This window comes from Coffea arabica, chromosome 1c (assembly GCF_036785885.1).
Source record: "Coffea arabica cultivar ET-39 chromosome 1c, Coffea Arabica ET-39 HiFi, whole genome shotgun sequence".
Taxonomy (NCBI): Eukaryota; Viridiplantae; Streptophyta; class Magnoliopsida; order Gentianales; family Rubiaceae; genus Coffea; species Coffea arabica.
This window is the reverse complement of record NC_092310.1, coordinates 46,797,566-46,813,677: the sequence shown is the minus strand read 5'-3', so window position 1 is coordinate 46,813,677 and position 16,112 is coordinate 46,797,566.

Sequence of the window (16,112 nt, the reverse complement as noted above, 5' to 3'; positions counted from 1 at the left end):
TTCAAGATTCCGAGCATCGAGATGTACGATGCCTCTACAGACCCGGAAGACCACCTCTCGGTATTCCTGACGCATATGCGCTTGCAAACCGCCGCGGATGAGGTTCGCTGTAAGACCTTCCCTATGTTCCTAAAGGGGAAGGCGCGGCTCTGGTTCCAGGGACTGAAACCGGGATCTATACGGAGCTTTCCCGAGCTGGCCCGGCAGTTTGCAGCCCAGTTCGTCTCCTCGAAGGTATACGCGAGGAACGCAACCCACCTGATGTCCATCAGGCAACGGCCCGACGAGTCGCTGAAGAACTTCATGACCCGCTTCAATGCGGAGAGCTTGCAGGTCAGAGACAGGGATGAGAAAGTGGTGATGGCTGCCTTCACGAACGGACTCAGGGTAGAAGAGTTTTTCTACGACCTGGCCAAGAAGCCTCCCGCGCACCTGGAAGAGCTCCTTCGCAGGGCGCACGAGGCTGCTAATGCGGAGGAGGCAGGCCGTCTGAAGAAGGAGTCTGATCGGGAGCTTGGGGATCGGAGAGGTCGGACAAACCTCCCCGAGAACAAGGACGCCCCGTCCAAGAAAAACGTCTTCGACCGGCTCTCGAAGGAGAAGGCTCCTGCTCTGCTGCCACCCCCCGAGAAGACCTACACCCCTCTAACACGACCCAGAGCTCAGATCTTGGCCGTTATGGAGGCGGAAGGACTAGGGGATCGGCCGCCAAAAATGGGGACGCCCCGAAACAAAAGGAACCAGGACAGGTACTGCGCCTTTCACCGCGACGTGGGACACGACACGGAGGGATGCTGGGCCCTGCGTAGGGAGATAGAGGACCTGATCCAGCGAGGCCTTCTAGGGCGGTTCGTGCGCCGACCAGGCCAGGAGCCCGGGCGCAACCACCACGGGGACAGGCACGAGGGACGGCGTCGGGACCGCTCAGAGCGGCGGGACGCTCCTCGGGGACACTCTCCCGACCCGGACACCCAGAACCTGGCGGGTGTGATAAACACCATTGCCGGAGGTCCCACAGGGGGGGACAGCCACGCAGCTCGGAAGAACAAGCGACCACCCCCCGAAGGCGACGATTCCTTGAAGCGCTTGCGCATGGACGAGAAGATCACCTTCGGGCCAAGGGATGCGGTCCCCCTAGCCTCTGGGAACCATGAGGCCGTCGTGATAGACATTGTCACCAACAACTATCGGGAGAAGAAGGTATACGTCGACCAGGGTAGTGCGGTCGACATCATGTTCTACAGGGTGTTCAAGGAGCTCGGATTAAGGGATGACCACCTCACCCCGGTCCGGACACCTCTGGTGGGCTTCACCGGACCACCCATCAGCCCGGAAGGGATGATCACCCTGATGGTCACCGTAGGTCAGGCCCCCAAGTGTCGGACCGTTCCCGTTAACTTCGTGGTGGTCAAGCAGTCGTCCCCGTACAATGTGTTCCTGGGGAGACCTGCTTTGAACGCCCTCCGGGCTATTCCCTCTACCTTTCACCTCAGCGTCAAGTTCCTCACTCCCGGGGGGATAGCCGAGGTGCACGGCGACCCAGAGGTAGCCAGGGCTTGCTACCTGGCCACTCTCCGGGGGCAGGAGAAGGTGGTCGCCCAGACAACCTGTTTGGAGCCCTACATCCCAGGGGATGAGGCCCAACAGCTGGGCACCCAGGATGAGATCGAGGAGTTCCCCCTGAGGAAGGAACGTCCCGACCAGGTCATCCGCATCGGGGCACTGCTGCCAACGATCGAGAAGGAAGGCTTGAAGGCCTTATTGAGGGAGTACTCCCAGGTCTTCGCGTGGACGGTGGATGACATGCCCGGGATCCCTACGGACCTGGCCGTCCATCACCTCGACGTGGACCCTCACTTCAAGCCAGTAAAGCAAAAGAAGAGGAGTTTCGCCCCCGAGAGAAATGAGGTGATCAGGCAGGAGGTCGGCAAGTTGTTGGAGTCCAAGATCATCCTGGAGGTCTACTACCCAACCTGGCTGGCCAACCCCGTCCTGGTCAAGAAGGAGGACCTGACCTGGAGGATGTGTGTAGACTTCACAGACCTTAACAAAGCCTGCCCAAAAGACTGCTTTCCCCTACCACGGATTGACAGGTTAGTAGACTCTACTGTGGGCTTTGACGTTTTATGCTTTCTGGATGCATTTAAGGGATATCACCAGATAGAGATGGCCGAGGAGGACCGGGACAAGACCTCCTTCATCACCGAGGAGGGAACCTACTGCTACAGGACCATGCCCTTCGGATTGAAGAACGCGGGAGCAACTTACCAGCGCCTGGTGAACAAGCTATTCCAAAACCAGGTCGGCAGGAGCATGGAGGTTTACGTGGACGACATGATCGTCAAAAGTCGAACTGACCAGCGCCTCATACCCGACCTGCGGGAGGTCCTAGACATCCTACTGAAGAGCCGGATGCGCCTAAATCCGAAGAAGTGCACTTTTGGGGTCAGATCGGGAAGGTTCCTCGGTTTCCTGGTGTCCCGAGACGGAATCCGGGCCAACCCGGATAAACTCCAGGCCATCATGGACATGGCCCCTCCGAGGAGCGTGAAGGAGGTCCAACGGCTAACAGGAAGGATGGCCGCCCTGAATAGGTTTCTCTCGCGATCCGCGGTCCGGGGGCTGCCCTTCTTCCGAGTACTGAAAGCGCCGAAGGACTTCCACTGGACTGAGGAGTGCCAGAAGGTCTTCATCGACCTAAAAACCTACTTGGCCGAGCTACCATCTCTGACAGCCCCAGGGCCGGGGGAGACCTTATTCCTATACCTATCCGCCTGCAACGAGGCCGTCAGCGCGGTCCTGGTGCGGGAGGATGAGGGGGCTCAGAGGCCGGTGTATTACGTGAGCCGAGCTCTACAGGGGCCAGAGACACGATACTCGCCAGCCGAGAAGTTGGTCCTTGCCTTGGTACATGCGGCACGCAAGCTCCGCCCTTACTTTCAGGCTCACGGCATTGTAGTCCTGACCGACCAGCCCTTGCGTCAGATACTCACCAAGCCCGAGGTCTCGGGCAGAATGACCAAATGGGCTGTCGAGCTAGCCGAGCACGACATCGGCTATCAACCCCGCAAAGCCATCAAGGCCCAAGCCTTAGCGGATTTCCTTGCCGAGGGGGCTAGCTTGAATCTAACCGAGCTAAGTCCCAAACACGAGGAGCGGTTGCCGAAGGAGCCCTGGGTGTTGTTCGTGGACGGGGCCTCCAGCAAGGAAGGAAGCGGGGCGGGTCTGCTACTCATTTCACCTACCGGGGAAGAACTGACCTACGCCCTCCGATTGGATTTCCCCGCGTCCAACAACGAGGCCGAGTACGAGGCCCTGCTCACAGGATTGCGGATAGCCCACCAGATGGGAATAACCGCGATCCAGGTCAGGAGCGACTCACAGCTCGTCGTCCTCCAAGTCCTTGGGGAGTACGAAGCCAAGGACGAGGTTATGAAGAAGTACCTGGCCAAAGTACGAGAAGCGGTGGCTTTGTTCGAAACGTTCGAAATCGAGCGGGTGCCAAGGTCCCAGAACAAGCGGGCAGACGCCCTTTCAAAGTTGGCGTCCTCCTCATTTGCCCACCTCAGCAAGGAGGTATTGGTGGAGGTGCTAAAGCAGAAAAGTATCGATCAGGTCCAGGTCCTGGCCATAGACAGCTCGGCCACCTGGATGACGCCCCTCGTGGATTTCCTCAGCTCGGGTGACCTCCCCGAAAACAAAGCCGAGGCCCGACGCATCCAGCTCCGAGCTGCCAAGTACGCCTACGCCGGGGGAACCCTCTATAGGAGGTCGTACCTGTCCCCCTGGCTAAAGTGCGTCACACCCGAAGAAGGTGATTACGTCCTGCGCGAAGTCCACGAAGGAATATGTGCGGCCCATGTGGGGTCCCGAATGCTGGCTAAGAAGTGCCTCCTTCTGGGCTACTATTGGCCCTCCGTCTTCCAAGACGCAGCGGATCTGGTCCGGAAATGCCGAGCCTGCCAGGTGCACGCTTCGCTGCGCCATCAGCCAGCTCGGGAGATGGTCCCCCTCCACAGTCCTTGGCCCTTCGCCCAATGGGGGATAGACCTCCTAGGTCCCTTTCCCCGAGCCCCGGGAAGATATGAGCACCTCGTGGTAGCCATAGACTACTTCACGAAGTGGGTGGAAGCGGAGCCCCTGGTCTCTATCTCGGGGAAGGCGATCCAGAAATTCTTTTGGAAGAACATAGTTTGCCGGTTTGGGATTCCGCATGTCCTGATATCTGACAACGGCCGCCAGTTTGCCGAGAACCCTTTCCGGAGCTGGTGCGCCGAGCTCGGAATCATCCAGCACTTCACGTCGGTTGGTCACCCCCAGGCCAATGGCCAGGTGGAGAACGCTAACCGAACTGTCCTGCAAGGGTTGAAGACTAGACTGGAGTCCGCCCAATCAAGCTGGCTGGATGAGCTCCCCAGTGTCCTCTGGGCTTACCGCACTACGCCCAGGACGGCTACTCACGAGACCCCGTTCTCCCTAACATACGGAGCAGAGGCTGTGGTGCCCGCAGAGGTTGGTCTTCCCTCACCCAGAACGCAGAACTTCGTGGCAACACCCAACGAGGAAGAGCTTAGGTACAACTTGGACATGCTCGAAGTCAGGCGGGAGGAAGCGGCTATCCGAATGGCTAAGTACAAAAGCCAGCTCGCTCGCTATCACAACGCCAAAGTAAAGACTATACAATACCAGCCAGGAGACCTCGTCCTGAGGAAGAACTCGATAAGCCGAGTACACGGCTCCAACAAGCTCGACCCAAAGTGGGAGGGCCCCTACAAGGTCCTTGAGGCGAGCCAAGCGGGCTATTGCAAGCTCGCTAAGATGGATGGATCTGAAGTACCCCGGACTTGGCACTTCTCCAATTTGCGGTTGTTTGTGGCGTAGGTTAAACCAGGATGTTCAATGGCCTGTACTCTGGAATCTGAATTTTTGTTTTTTCATTCAAATTACAGCTCGTTTTAATTTTCACTTGTACTTGTTTCATTTTACAATTTTCAAACCTGCGCCTTACACTAGCACATTCAGCATTCCCTCGCTCAACGTCCTAGTGGGGGGCTAGGGGTAGTGGATGAAGTGTTGTGAAGTGTGAAGTGTTCGGCCCAGGAGGTCGGCAAGAACGCACTTAATGCTTAAAATATTCTGAAGTGTGAAGTGTTCGACCCAGGAGGTCGGCACGAACACGCTTAATGAAGTGTGAAGTGTTCGACCCAGGAGGTCGGCACGAACGCGCTTAATGGAGTGTGAGGTGTTCGGCCCAGGAGGTCGGCAAGAACGCACTTAATGTTTAAAATATTCTGAAGTGTGAAGTGTTCGACCCAGGAGGTCGGCACGAACACGCTTAATGAAGTGTGAAGTGTTCGACCCAGGAGGTCGGCACGAACGCGCTTAATGGAGTGTGAGGTGTTCGGCCCAGGAGGTCGGCAAGAACGCACTTAATGATTAAAGTATTCTGAAGTGTGAAGTGTTCGGCCCAGGAGGTCGGCAAGAACGCACTCAATACTTAAAGTACTCGGTCGGAAGTGCGAATTGTTCGACCTAGGAGGTCGGCAAGGACGCGCTTAATATTTAAAGCACTCAGCCCCAAGGGGTGAGGTGTGAGGTGTCCGACCCCGGAGGTCGGCTCATAGCATTGCGAGTGGGCAAGGAAAGAAGGAAATAACTCTTCGAAATTTTGTATACATTGCAAACCTATCTATTACAAAGCTTCCGAGCTGCCTATCTATTACAAAGCGCCCTAACCCTCTACCGCAAAGTTTCCGAGCTGGTAATCTCCTTCGATGTCTGTTCTACCTACTGGTGGCCCGACCGGGGTGGAAGCTGAAAGTACACCTTAAGCATGTTGAGAGGCGTATGGTGAGGGCTATTGAGGAGCCCGGAAGCAGGAAACCCCTTCCGTCCTGGATGGACTTCCAAGAGCATTTTCAACTGGAGCATGGTCACATCCGTACAAGAAGACAGAAAGGGTTTCTGGAGTGGCTACCGCCCTAGGCCACCGGCTCTTTCCCGGCAGCTCTGCCTGGAGACCCGTCCTCCTCCAGGGGAACCTCCTCTAGGTCTGCTCCTACGTCGGTTCGGCGGACCAGGCTCTTCAGGGCATGCCCCTTCCGGTACCCATCAAAGAGCCAGTCCAGCCTATCCTCGGCCGCAGGATCGTAGTCCTTGAAGTCCGCCACGTTGAAGCCGGGTAGGTTGAGGCCCTGCACCTGGGTCAGGGCCCGCGTAGAGCCAACCTGGAGGATGGGCTGGTTGAGGAGGGCGATGTCCATCTCGAACTGATCGGAGGAGATGAACTCCCGAACAGCCTTCTTCCGCTCTCGGCTGATGGTGCCGGAGAGCTCTACGGCATGCTCCTCCTTCAGCCTGGCCACACCAGCCCTCTCCTGGTCGAGCTCCGACCTGGTGGAGGCGAGCTGGACCTGGGCGGCGTCCACCTCCTTCTCGGCCTTGTCTAATTTGGCCTTAAGGGAGCTGGCCTCCTGGAGGGCCTGGGAAAGCTTCCTCTCCGCCTCCAGGTTCTTCTTCCGCAACTTCTCCAGGTCGGGAGACAGCTCGGAGAAGCGGGTAGCCAGGGCGGCACCGGCAGCGTTGGACTGGAAAATAGAGAAAGCAGATCAGCATGCCACGTCACTTAACCCAGACACGGGGGCGAAATTAACCCATGGGCGATACTTACTTGAGCCTGGGCGGTGTAGTACGCGTCCAAGAGCTCGGAGGGGCTGGCCAGCTCCATCCACTTCCTGTCCCTAGGAAGGACCGAGCCCACCATCAGCTCGCGAGCCACCTCGGGGAACTGGGCTCGGTCGTTGATGGAGAGTTTCCAGGACGGACAGAAGTGGCGGGGGTCATGCATCGTGGGGGCTTGGCCTGGCTTCAGGGGAGCTATGTGGCGGAAGTGCCACAAGCTCGGGGGAGTCGACTCCTGGACCTGCTCCTCGGCAGAGCCCACGCCCAGGTGGACTGGTCCCCCGGAGACCCGCGCAAGAGGAGGAGGCTGGGCGGAGACCAGGGCGAGCCTCTTCTGCCCAGCCTGAGAGGGCTCGTCCCCTCTGCCCCTCTTCTGTCCGGCCGCCTTCTTCTTGCTGGCGGCCTGCTTGGAGGGAGATGGTTGTGATGTCTCCTTCTGGGGGGCTGAGCCGCCCCCCGGGGTGGAAGCCCCACCGGGGGCCCCCCGAGCAGCTCCGCTCTGGGGGTCGGGAGTGACCTCCTCCAGGGGTGCGCCCAGCAGTTGGGAGAGCTTCCTCACTGAAATGAACACCAGGTCAGCCAAACGAAAGACAGTAAAAGGCAAGAAAGGGAAAGAATAAAGACAGGGACAGAGCCAGCGTTACAGGTGTCGAGTTTGGGCTGGGGGGTCGCCACTTCCCCAGAGGATCCGGACAACGTCCCCATCAGCCCTGCTGCGGAGATCTGCTCGGAAGAGATCCTGGTGACATCGAGCTTCACCTTGGAGCCCAACAGCGGGCTGAGGGTCTCGTAGTCCAGGTCCTTCGGGTAGGGGTTGGCCTTGACCCCCCCGACCTTCCACACATTGGGAGGAAAATGTGTGGATCGGACAAAGAAGAAATCCTCCTTCCAATCCTTAACGGAGGAGGGGAGGCCGAAGAACAACTCCTGGGCCCCTTTCCCTCCCTTGGTCTGGGGGCCCCGACGGGTGAAGTAGTACCACCCCGGGAGGGAAGACTTAAGAATGAAGGCGGCTCGGAAAAGGGAGAGAGAGTAGGGGATGTCGCAGAGAAGGCAGTAAATCAGGAATCCGGTGATGATCCTGATGGAGGTAGGGTGAAGTTGGGTGATTCTGAGCCCCCAGTAGGTCAGAATATTGGTCAGAACTGGATGAATGGGGAGACGGAGCCCTGCGATGAGCTGCTCCCTGTAGATAGCCACGAAGCCTGGGGGAGGTCGGCAGGCTCGGTCGTCGGGCCCGGCCGCCCTCGGCTCGAAGGCCGGGGGGATGGAGTACGACTCGGCCAGCTCGGCCACGTCCTGGGGCGACAGGGTGGCCTCCTGTAGGTCTGGGTAACCATAGGAGAATTCGGGATCCTCCCCCTGCTCCGAGGTAGGGGTCCCCTCAGAGGGATCCCTGTCCTCCCCAGCTCCGCCCTGGGCCCCGCCAGGGGAGTCATGGGGGGACTGGGGAGAGGAGGTGGTTGCGGCCTCTTGCTCAAGGTAGGCGTCGAGCTCAGCCGTTTCCTCTAGAGCGCGGGCAGAAAAAGGATGGGATGAAGGAGACTGGGGTGAATGAGAGCTCATGGTGTCAGTAGGTTCGGGCAGGTCTGAGGTGTGAAAGCTGGGACTAGAAGCAGAAGAAGGGGAAAGAGGGGGAGGAGAAGATGGTGACGAAGATGAGGGTGAAGGCGAGGAAAGAACGATGATTCGGGGAGCTCTGCGGCGGACTGATACTACAGCAACAGAGGAGGAGGAATGATCCGACATAAAAAGTGGGAGGTAGCAGAGGGCAAAAGAGACACTGCAGAGGGGGAAGATGAATCGCAAAAAGGACTTACTGAGAACGGCAGAAGAGGGACTGAAGGCTCGCCGGAATCTGGGCACAGGACGCCGGAGGTTGCTGGAAAATGGAAATGTAAGTGCACAGGGAGCGTGATAACTGGAAATGCACAAGAGGAAGCGGAAATGGCAAATGGGACAGATGAGAATTTGGCATCCCCTACTTATAGGGGGAAGAGTGGAGGGAAAACGGTTGCGTGAATTTGAACCGACCCCCATGTGAACGCATTTAATGCTGGTACGAAAACCGAAGAGGCGGGACAGCTGAAAGGACGCGGGCGCAGCGTCCCTGTGACAGCACTGTACCAGAAGTGACCTCGGCAGAGTAGTGCGCGGCTCTGGCCTCCCACGTGGCAGAGGTAGATTAGGTCTGCCTGACAGTCCTACCTAATCTAGGGGGCTAGTGCAGAGGCCCCATTCCGGGCCCAGACACGTGGCAGCCCAGGAATGGCCGAGGTGGGCCTTGGCCCCCAGACCCCTGGCAGCAGCCCTGGGCCGGACAGGCTAGGGCTCCCAGGGGAGACGAAGGTCCATCCCGAAGAGGTCGGGAGTAATCCCCCTAAGTGCGGGATAATATCTATACTGGGCAAGTCCCGCGTCGTGCGGAGGTCGGACTCCCTCGCAGGTATAAATAATAGCACACATCCACTGTACAAGGTACGCTCACTATTGGCAATTTATCCTGGACCATTGCTACTTCCCGTGAACCTTACCCACCGGAATACTAACTTGGTCGTCGGAGCGCCCTCGGGGACAACCCTCGGGCCCCCCCACCGTGAGATCACTTTTACTTGTTTTGCAGGTCTTGGATCAGCTCTCCCATCGACACCCCGAGCTCATCAGTTCAGCTCGGTCCGGGGAAGCTCCGCGCTTCTTCAAGAAGGAGCATTTCAAGCAATAACAAATTGATGATAGATTTAGTTTAAAAAAGATCTCACGGTTTTTTTTTGCCTGAAATTGCAAATTATAAAATTAAAGATCTTATCAATATTCTTATTTTTCTGGTTTCTCGATCCTTACATGGAATCATTTTTGTGCACTTAAAAATTATGTACATTGCACGAATATATGAACAATAGATTTAGTTTATGCTAATATTGATAAAATTGTCAATTATAAAATTGATAGTTGATTTGTGCATGTTAAGAATTGATAAAGCGATTAAAAAGGTGTAGAAAATAATTTTATGTGTTTGAATCAATACATAGGAATGAAAGTAGTAGTCCTCTACCTTTTTTCATTCATAGGTCAGGTTCATTGCTTTTTTGCTAGGCTCTCTTTCATCTTTGCTAGAGTTGATTATGCAATTTTGGGTTCTAGTTCAACTTTCAATATGTGCCTAATTTATCACAAATGCTTTGAATCTAGTGCATGCTAATTTGATATGGTTATCACAAATGCTATGGTTAGAGGAATTCAGTGCCTATCACGTGTTGGGAATCTGTACACGACAATATTTAATAGTAAGAAAGGATAATTTCAGAAACCTCCCCCAAAGGTTTTTGACAATTTCACTAAACTCCCATGGGATTTGAAAAATTTTACATAACTCTCTTGTCATTTAAAATGACAATTTTACTCTTAAATATTTTAATAAAATTCTCTTATCTGGTATGCTTATACTTAGAATGAGTTTTAAAATTATTTTTTCATCCTTTGTCCTTCTTATTCCTTTTTTTTTAATTTTTGACCAATAAAACTGTAAAACTACCATTATTATCTCTAGTTTCTATTATAACCAAATGTCGAACCAGTAATTTTTTTAACGAGTTAATTTTATATGTAATCAAATGTTTTTGCTGATCTTTGCTTTCTATTTGTTGGTATTAAAATTAACGATAAATCAAAAAGAAATGGCCCAAAAGCACTACTAAATTATGATAATCCCACTACTCTAAAAATTAATAAACTCTAAATGAATTATTTCAACATTTTCTTTTCTATCTTATAAATCTAAATTCATAATAAAATTCCATCAAAAGTATCATATCATAGTAATAAGATTATCATTATAGTTGTTTATCAAATAGTAGATATGGACATGAAAATTTTGACACATTTTCCTTATAATTATATTAAATAATCTTATATTTGTATAGAAAAATAAATTAAAACTCATTACACAAGTGCATTTTTGGGTATTCATTTAAAAAATTAACCAAGTCAATATTATTTTAAGATTTTGTTACTAAAACTATCAAATCAAGGGAGGTAAGTGTAATTTTTCAAATTTCAAAGGAGCTCAGTGAAATTGTCAGAAAGCTCAAGGGAGGTTTTTGAAATTATCCCTAGCCTAAAAATTTAATGAATAAATAGAGACAACAAGAATCTATTGTGATAATTAAGTTTCTCTTCCTTCTCATTAAAACTCTTTTCTCTAGAACTTTTCTAATCAAGATCTTCTTCATCTCTCCCATGGGAGAGAGATCAAATCTGGTCTTTTTCCATGAGATGAAGTACTCTTTATAGTTTTTAGTTTCTCTTATTTGAATAAATTCTCTCCTAGGATTTCCTAATGAGAGATTCTTCTCTCCTAGGATCTTCTAGTGAGAGTTTCTTTTCTCCCAAATTGTTTTAGTGAAAGTTTTATTCTCTTATAGGTTTTTCTTGTGAGAGTTTTTTTGGTTTTTATTTTGTGAAATTTGAAATTTTGTAGATCTAGAATCTAGTTTCTCAGATCTATAATTTATCCATTATTATCAGATCTAAATTTCTTTTTAGACTTGAACCAGTTTTAATCAGATCTGATTGTTAGCAACCATGCACTGATGTATTGGGGCATAGTAATTCATTCATATGGCAGATATATAGGAGCATCAATAATGTCATCTTTATTTATATTATTTTTTTAGATTTGTTATATTATTTTTTTAGATCTGTTATATCTATTGATTTCATATCTATATGTATTTGTGTCATATTTGTTTGCTGTATTTTCTGCCATTAATGTAAACTTGTTTGAATGAAATGATCTTTTTTATAAAAAAAAACAAAAAAAGAATCTATTGTGATAATTAAATATCAGTGTCAAACTAAATAGTAGTTCTACACTAACAATTGACAGGTTCCATAAGTAAACCGTCTAATTTGGTAGAAGATAAGCATATAAACATAATTGAACCTTCAAGAGTGCTCCATAAAATAAAAAGCTGCCCAAGCACAAGTTTTATTTTTTTCTCTTAAGCACAAATTAACTTTCTTTAGAGAAAAATTATATTTTCATAGAAACTTAATCAAATTGATCATCTTGAAATCAGATTCACCCAAAAAAAAAAAAAAAACCTTCAGTTTCAATACCTAATTCCAACTAATTTGTCGTTGTTCTTTTCTTTTCTTGATAATTCACAATAAACTCAATCGTACATGGACAAGTTTCTTTTGAAAGTACAAGACATTCAATACATAGCCACATTGTAAGCAACTGTAGAACGTCCTAACTCAAATGCTTTGTCAGTATGTGCTTTTGTCGCTTCTTAATAAGACAACCAAACTTGGATTGTAGTGATCACTATAAGCAAATTAAAATTCCTCAAAAACATGTAATCAAATAGGTTATATGCATAATTCTGCCTTGAATATAAAATCAAAAGCCATAGCAAAGACAATAGAAGAAATCCATACTTGGGTTAATTAGTAAAGACTCATAATCCTTGTGCAATTAAAAAAATCACAGAGGGAGAAAAATTAGTAGCTTTAAGCTAGAACGAAAATGATTGCTTGAGTTTTGATTTGTACCAAGTAGGGTGAAGAGATTAATGGGTCCGATTGAACTGGGCATCAGTAGCTTACGAGTAGATTTATTCTCGAAAATTATTTTTAACAATAAAAAGAACTATTAGATTTTAATGAAATTTCTATTGTACTCACAAAATTTAAACAAAAACAACAAATAATTTTAAGATAGAGTAGGAGAAGAAAATAAACATGCCTAATCAAACAACCATACAAATATTAATAAATACCAAAAGCCAAAGAGTAATATTAAAAAGCAATGGGAACGTGGAAACAAAAATGGAACAATTAGAAAGATCAAAAGTTCAATGGCTTGATTAATGGCAACAATAGCTACTCTAACACTTACGAAATTCATTCATTAATAGAGGAAAGGAGAAATTACCAAAAAAATCTGAGCAGTTTTAGACAATCTCTTAGCTTTGAATGAGCTCCTAGGACATTTGAGAAATTTCGTGCAGCATCTAGCCTTCAATGAGCTTTTCTTAACGTGATTTTAAAACTAAAACGGGGCACCACACTGGAGCTTAGATCACTTGTGCCTTATGCAACAAACAAGTACACAATTGCTACAAAATTATCACTTTACCTCCAAAGAGGTAGAAGAAATTAGAACAACTATTCCAAACCAAAATCCTTTATAAATATATAAGGAAATGTGAAGTCTAATAAATATGAGTGTGTACATCAATATTAAACACTCTATGTATTATATCAATGCACATTAGGCATCAATTCAAATAAGAGTTCTTATTAACATGTGAAATGTCATGCTCCCACATCGGCTAGGGAGAGAGTTTAGGCTGTTTTGATAAGTCTGTTGTGGTATCACCCACCTCGACGAGATCTTTTGGTGAGATAACCTGCGGGTGTCTGTTGTGTTGTCTAGCACCGCCAAGAACAAAAACCCACGACCCTACGGGGTGTCAACTTGTGAGACAATATTATCGAGGGGCTGTCAGAGTTGGTATCAGAGCCGACTCCCGACCCCGATGTGCCAGCGAGAACGCTGGGTCTCCTTAGGTGGGTTGAGTGTCATGCTCCCACATCGGCTACGAAGAGAGCCTGGGCTGCTTTGATAAGTTTGTTGTGGTATCACCCATCTCGACGAGGCCTTTTGGTGAGGTAGCCTGCGGGTGCCTGTTGTATTGTCCAGCACCGCTAAGAACAAAAACCTACGGCCCCACGGGGTGTCAAATTGTAGGACAATATTGTCGAGGGACTATCAGATGAAAAGAGGATTTCAAAAGAATAAGAATATATAGCGTTTCAAATAAGACTTCAATGCATCATATAAGATTTCATTAGGCATCAATCATGAGGTTAGTCTGTCTTTACATAAAATAATTGTTTTTTTTTTGACAAATTGCATAAATCAATATTACATTTTCTCGTAAATTTATTGCTTATAATGCTTTACATTTCTTTGCCATCCGCTACTTATCTTTTTGCTATATTTAAATCTAATGCCTTCATAAAAATGTAAAAAAAAATGATAAAAAAAGAATTTCTATGCCTTGTACAAAGTGAACCTCCTAGGTAAGTGGAATGCTTAATTCTTAAATAGTTACAATTTAATGTTGACAACTCAAAATATATGTGTGAAGCAATTTATCTATGGTTTAACTAGTTTTTTCTACGTTTATAGGCATGCCTTTTGGCATGTGAAAAACAACATTGGAATTTTGCCTTACATTAGCTTGTTAAAATCTTTAATTGCATTGATTTGCCTTACATCTGTGCCATTGAATTGAGTGAAATTTCATTTCCTTATTAGATTGTCTCCTAAACTCCTAACATTGCTCATATTCCCTTTTCTTTTTGCAACTATATATATGATGTCATAAACATAGATGCTTACCATTTTAGAAAGGTTGCAAGTTTTGAAATTTTGTTTGAATTTGGCACACCATACTATGCTTCCAAATGATTGCAACAACGGTGAACCAGTTCATAAGGATACTGGTTCCATGCAAATTTTGTGGCCTATGCCATACTATGCTTCTAAATTATCACAACAGAGGAAGTCGGGTCCGTGCAAATTTTGAGGCCTGCTGTGGTTGTATTTACTTGATTTATCCACATCAAGATTTTCCATAGAACTTGATGATGAAATCTTGATTTTCCATAGAACTTGATGATGAAGCAAAGGGGAACATCAAAACCCTGGTTTCAGGGCTGAAAAGGATACATTGAACAAAGCTACCTGTGAAGTTTTTACATAGTGGAATGTGGAGTTATTTTGGTTGCAGACAACTGATTCCATACACTTAATGCCCCCATTTGGGTGACATGCCCACGTTACTGAGCCTGGTCCCTGAAGTGCTTTAAGGTTCTTAATTTAGCCATCATAGTTTTTTAGTATTTTATTGTTTTTCTAGTCCGTGCTTCTTTTAAGCAGAATTCTGGATCCGCCACTGTTCTGAGTCTGGTCCAGTTTGGATACTCATAGTGAATGGAAAAAGTGTGACGCCCCGCAAGAAGAGGTTTTCCTTTGGTAGAAATCTTTGTTGGACAAGTGGAGTAAAACAGTTTTTCAACTCGGATAAGAAACGAAAAAATTTTGGAAAAAGGAAAGAGCCAAATCCGGCCGGAAATCCGGCCAGAAACTGGCCGGATAGCTGGCCGGATTGCCTTGCAATTTTGAAAAAAAATGGTTCAGTCTCGGCCTCATATCCGGCCAGGAATCCGGCCGGGAATCCGGCCAGAAACTGGCCGGATTCTGACGTGGCACAGCCGGTCAGCAGCTTTGACCGGCTGTCTCCTTGATAAATATCTTGTTTTGGCTGCTTTTGCTCTTCATTTTTGCCCCTGCTCAACCGAGCTTCATAGAGAGAAAACTCTCAAATTTCCTAATTTCAATCTTTGCAAATATCTTGGGTTTCAACCGATGGTTTTGGAAGCTACTTCACACAAGGGTTTGCTATGGTGGATTAAAGCTTGTGATGGATGGGTTTTTGAAGGGAAGCTCTAGGTTGATAGCTCTCTTGAATTTGAGGTGAGTTGAATAAACAGGTTTCCTTTGGTTCTAATATTGGTTAATTAGTGGTTTGTAGTGGCCATGTGTATTATTTTGTGGAGTATTTCATGGGTTTGAGATAAGTTGGTCCAATTTCTGATTTATTGGATATTTTTCTGATTTAATATGATTATGGTTAGTTGGCTTGAATTGATGGATTGAAATGGTGTTAAATGAAGTGATTGTGCGTTAAAATTGTGATCGTTTGCGAAAAATTTACGCTTATGGTATAATTTCTGGTTTTAGGGTTTCAATTTGGAAATTTTTCTAAGGTTGGCTTATGAGCTTCTAATTGGCTCAATTGAGGGGTATAAGGCCCTAATTGGATATGTTTTATCGTTTGTGAATTGTATGAGCAATTGTGGTTAATTGCTATGTGATTGGATTTGTTTGTAGGTTGGAAAAATAAAGGAATTAAGGGGAAATGCTGTCCGATTTTGGATAGCGTTGGTTGCTTTGAGTTAAGTTAAACGGCTTGGACTTGAATGATGAAATTGGCTATATTGGACGAGGATTGTGAGCCGTGGAGGTGAGTGACCTCAAACGATTTCCAACGTTACCTTTGCAATGTTTCTTGCATCGTTTCTTTGATTGCATATCCTGTGTGCCGGCATATAAGTTCTTGACATGTTTTGGCTCAAATGAGTACTTGGAATTCGTGTGCTGGACCCCAACGTCTCCTCCACCGTTTAATGTTCCTGTAGAGCACCAATGGGCTCTTTCTCAATGTTCAATGTTCAATGTTAAGTGTTTAATGTTAAATGATTGTTTGGAGCGTTGGACGTCTAAGTACAATGATTTCACTGGCTCACGAGAGAAATGAAAGTGCATTGATTATTGAATCATGACATTGTCGAAA